This window comes from Diadema antillarum, unplaced genomic scaffold (assembly GCF_040938485.1).
Source record: "Diadema antillarum isolate AM-2024a unplaced genomic scaffold, OU_Dant_1.0 scf00000071, whole genome shotgun sequence".
Lineage (NCBI taxonomy): Eukaryota > Metazoa > Echinodermata > Echinoidea > Diadematoida > Diadematidae > Diadema > Diadema antillarum.
In genome coordinates this window covers 10,408,163-10,413,986 of record NW_027270960.1, presented here as the reverse complement: position 1 = coordinate 10,413,986, position 5,824 = coordinate 10,408,163, and positions in this window count along the sequence as shown.

Sequence of the window (5,824 nt, the reverse complement as noted above, 5' to 3'; positions counted from 1 at the left end):
AAGCTATAAATCAATATCGTGGACCAGGAAAGTAATTATGCTTTCCATTACCAATATGATGATGATGCTATTTTTCGGATCTTAATTTATTAGAATAAAACGAAATAACAATCTTCCCCTTCCCCAACCCTCCCCCTCTCCTATACTGCACAACCTTTACCATTGATAATATTTTGTTGTGAATCTGGAGGGGGAATGAAGAAGGTGAAGTTTGATGATGATGATGATGATGATGATGAAACAGAATTTATATAGCGCCATTTATCTTTTTTGTTTGTTGTTTTTAAGTAAGATCGTGACGACTTTCTTAAACTAGTGACGTAATGGCATAGCGCCATATTTTCTATTGTCACGCAGAATACCTATACTGTCCAGCATCCCAAAGAACCCATCAAACCACTCTGAATGTTCATCCAAAACATGTAAACGATATAGCGGTTACCAATGGCAACCATGGAGACTTATCCCACCTAACAACGATTATTGTGCACAAATTGATTTCCATAGAATGAAGTCGATGAAAAGGGTTTAGTAATAATCCAACCCCTTTTTTATTTGAAGCTGTAGCTCATCCTTATCCCTCCCTTTTCGGACAAAGATTAAGATTACATATAAACCAAGAACTGATTATTTGACGAGATCATTTAAATATACGTATAGTTTGCTAAGGAATACAATGACCTTTCTTTTGATAGTAAGACTTCCCCCAGTGTTTACGAATCCAATTCTAAAATATATATGCTGTTAGGTTGTTACCCCGACATTTCAATTCTTATTTGACAATTTGAAATAATTGTATTATTTAAATTAGGTACAGGTTATCATAAGCTGTAACTTGTTGTACTCTTCCATTTTCTTTCCCTTGTATCCTTTTCTTTTGTTATTGGCTTGCATCAATTGTAATACGCGATTTTGTGTTTTTTTTTCTCTTAATTTATGTAATTTACATTCTTATATTGTCGTATTTGCAATTTCGATGTTTTGGACCACATGGAAGACCAGCAATGTCCCGATGACATCGCTGAATATGGGCAATCCAGTTGTTGTCTTTTATACGGAAAATAAAATCAATCAACCAGGGTTATCCTTCGCGGACATTTTTTAATACTAAAACGTGACATGTGTCTTAATACTGCTGCATAATTCAAGGGGTCAAGTTCTGGACGACACTTGTGGCTGAGTTAACCTTCACACTTGGATACTGTGTTTCTAAATAAATAAACATGGCGGCGTTACGGTACGTAGCGCAGTTTTGATTTCTCGGTGGTTGGACCACTTGTCAGGTGCGCATGCAGCTACAATTAAATACCTCTACTCCTCGTAGGACTACGCGAAGAACTTCTAAAAGCCATTATGACCAAACAGTGGACTAAACTTTTATTTCGGGTAATGGAACAAAAGCCGTTTCTGTTTCTCGCGTGTTTGCCCAGGATCGCTACTTCCATTCTGAGTCCACTGCGAGATTGATTTTAGACCGCCCTGTCTTGTTGATCTAATTGATCCGCAATTTCACGTGACATCTCGCATCAAAGAAACATTTTGTGTGCGTTGGAGAGGTGTGACGTGCTACCTTAAATGCCTATAGTTAAGATCTACCATCACTTTCCTCCTCTCTTTATGCGAAAAGGTGTTCCATTACATCAAAAAGAATAGGTGAAGCTATATTTAGCATTCCCAATTACGATTGCTGGACAATAGAAGTGACAATGACTTTTGTAAAAGACACGTTTACAGTAATTGCCTCTTAACTTTTCTGGAATAAACAGCTGGAGATAATGCCCGTATAAGTGGGGCTACTTATTGTTAGATACTCAATAAACGACTGTCAGTTGAAAATCATCTATGGCCGTTGACATACAGTGTAGATTTTTTATGATAGTATTTGTTTTCAGCTATACGCATAGAGACTAATGGTATTGTGCGTTTTGAAGAAAGGGCCATTATCAATAGTATTAACATTGTTATTTTTTGTATGTACAAAATAATGTCAATTCTCAAGATTGCTTCAAAGTCTAGATGAACTATGCATCTTGTGAAATTCAGTGGAAATGACCAAAAGGGACGGTTTTATCGCATACGCGCGTGAATCAATATAAAACAAGGGATGGGCGAAATTTCAAGCAGAATCATATCAAGAGGTCATTTAATGCTTTGAGCATCGGATTGTGGCAAGACAGTCCACATGGAGTCAAGCAGCACAGCGATATGACCATTTTGTGACGTCACTCTGACGTCACTTTTTATGAAGCCTATAAAAATGTCTCGCATATCTGTTCTCTAAAGACACTTGAGAGCATCGAGAGGCTTACACAATCAGGACAAAGTACCGAGTATATTATTGCATTAGTTTTATGTTTCCAAGACGGTTTTTGATTCCTGTACACGCGAAGTTGCAACCATTGCGATCAACATTTATTTCGAGAGCCCCTCCCCAAGACTATATTGAATGACTGCGATAATATCTGATATAAACAGGCATCAAAACAGTCAGATTTTATGGATAATGTCGGTGTCATGTAACTAAAACTTTTGCAGAGTTGTTTGTCTGGTTGGCAATATTTTCACTGTTCAGTATACCATGTCAGTGTACTCTCTTGCATATTAACTTTCACATCAGATATAATTTTCTGGCTGTGGAACGAATATTTCAGTAAATTTACGATAGTTTTATAACCTTTTACTCCAATGTAGTTGTTTTATCAGCTTTCCTCTACAGCTAACATAAAAGCTTGACTAGACTCCAAGCAGACCAACGCCAAGATGAAGCCAATCTAATATGACACAATAATGTTTTCCCCGGCTTATTCCCCTTAGTATTGACAGACATGTCTCTAACTACCTGATCTGATTTTGGAAAGTTGCACAAAAATCAAGAAACAAAAGAAAATCATCGATCTGATTATGAAAGATTGCACAAAAAAAGAGGTAGCAAGAACCAAGAGAAAATCATGAAGATAAGTTATTATTTGGTCACATTTCTTCTCTACTTACCTTTGAAAAAATGAAAAAGAACTACGCGGAGCAGTTCCCCAGAGTTGAGGCGACGGTTTGGGATCAACCTGCTTCACCCAGTGAGATGTTACCATCGGTATTCTTGTCTCTGCTAATGATGATAGTCATGATAATTTCAGGGTTGATACCTGAACGATGAAAGAGCGATTTTTCTTCTCTGTCTACAAGTACACGCACTAGGAATCTGTTAATCCTTGGGCTCCACAGAACATCGAGTCTCCCTGACTTTCACTCTTGTTTTGATGGTGTACGTGAACTCCCGATAAGCTGCTAAGTAATTCCATTTCGAGGGAGGGCGTCAAGATAGAAAGGAGAACAAGAAGACGCTACTTGTACAAAGCAAGTAGTGAAAGTGCTTCCAAGAGCAGTTTCCTGTGAGTGTTCTTTAAGAGCTCTCCGCGAGTTTTGTCTAAATACGATGCCCTCCCCGCTGACTTTCGCCCAATCTTCAAATAAGAGTCGAGTGATGCTTGAATGGACGGCGGCGGGTTAGTATTTAACTGCATAACAATAGACACCTTCATCACCATGCAGCTATTACCATGTTTACGTCACAAACGATATCTCTCCCTCTCTCTCCCTCCCATCGGGAAGGTGTAGATCTATAACAGGTGTGAGTTGGATGAGGAAGGTGTGGGATGAGTGTAGGGAGGGGTGTTCGTCATTATGAAAATCATGAAATGTCTTTTTTTTCAATTTTTAGTATCTTACCTGCTGTAAGTATTACCTTTCAGTATCAGACTGGATCATCTACTAGCCTGTATATTATTATACAAAGTGTATTCGACAATGAAATGCGCAGTATGATGTTCAACATTACCAGTGTCTTTGATGCACGTGTGTTGAGTAATTATTATCATGAAATTTCGAAAACGAAAAGATGGTGTGTAGATACAGTTTTGTACTAACAAACCTTCAGCAATCATGAACCTTATTTCGTTTTCGGATCAACGTACCTTCGGAATAACGAACCTTATTTCATTGTCGGATTAACAAACCTTCGGAATAAGGAACCGTATCTCATTTTTGGATTAACTAACCTTCGGAACAAGGATCCTTAATCTATTTTCGAATTAACGAACCTTCGGAATAACAATACATATTGATCCTTACTTCATTTTTCGGATTAACTTACTTTCGAAATAAAGAACTTTCTTTCACTTTCGTATTACCGAGGCTTTTAAATAAAGAACCTTATTTCATTATCGGATTTATGAACCTCATTTCATTTTCGGAGTAACGAACATTCGGAATAACGAAGAATAGCCAATAGAAATTGCACCATTCTGATCGTCTAATTTTACTAATTTTCTAATTACGAAAATCAACTTACTCATGGTGTGGATTGCAATCTGACAGGGGGAATGAACCAGACTGTGCTTTAAGCCATACAGTATTAGTAGAGATGGATGTTTATCCGTTTCAAACCATTCTTCCAACACAATGTATTGTATTTGGAGTAAGACTCGAACTCGAAAGCAGAACTAACGGTTCTTCGTTTGAGTCTTCCCAAAACCACCTCCCCATTGTGTCCCGGGGGTCTGTAAAAAGCCGTAGTTCAAACACCCCGCTACGCCCAGACTCAAAGGCAAGCGGTTGTACTGTACTAATCGGTTCGACAAAGAGGCTGAGTAATTTCTATAGATTTATCCATGTAAGATAGAGGCATTTTGTACCGTTTGCATATCTTGCGAACGTTGGCATTTGGACAATAACGGTGTAACTGTCAATGTTGATTCGGATACTACAGTTAATCATGTACAACGTATCTCCCTCTCTTTTAATACAGTATTTGTTAACATCTATACCATTCCATCTATCCACATCTGTCTAAAAGAGCAGTTTAATAAAGTTAATTTGAAAAGAAATGATTTTCAACGCGCTACCGTAGTGACAGTATGATCAAAATAGATAAGATGTAGGGAAGTTATAAAATTGTAAGGTTAAGTTTTTGTCAATCAGTTTTGGAAGTGTAAATACAGTGTACAAGTGTAATGCAAATGAGTGAGCTGGTGATGTTAGCTCACAATTTGATCGCAGGTGAAAAATACGGCCGACGTAGGTATGTTTTCGGTGCCGTATAACAGTATTTGTCAGTTTGTGTACAAAGTAACTCGAGAACGGATGAACAAATTTTCACCAAATTTGCAGGATGCGTTTATATGAAGTAAGAGACGGTTGGAATTGGGTATGAGGTCAAAGGTCGTTGGGGTCATAGCGGACATGAAATGAGCTTGGTGTCCCTCGTAAGAACTTAGGATCGAATTTTCGCCAAACTTGCAGGGTTCTGCTTTAATTTTTTGCAAGATAACTCGACACTGGACGATCAGACTTTCACTAAATGCATAGCACAGATGTCCTTTTACCTCTATGTTTCTGTCAAAGATACTGGCGATACACGTATTTTCATCATGGCTGCTTGGCGGAGGTCTGCTCTTTCGGAGTTCTCCTCCAGTTTTGTTACTGTGTATAGTAATATAAAACTACATGTAACGTGTACACCTGTACTAAGTTATTGTTTTATGTTTTAGAATATTGAATGGAATTTTACTATAAAAAAAAAAATGTCAAAAAGTGTTGCTAGTTCAAAGAATCTTAGGCACAAGGACTTTGTGCCAGTACATGTATAACCTTTGTCTCAGCTTTCCAAATTAAGTGGAAATGTCATATATCCTGGAATACCTCTTGTTTCATCTGAATTCGATAAGCGTACTGTATTCCAGATCGTGTCATTATTCATATTTTGCTGTGACAATGGAAAGCAAATCAATACCCGGTTGAGGTGCTTTTCTTACTTTATCTCCTTTTTTTG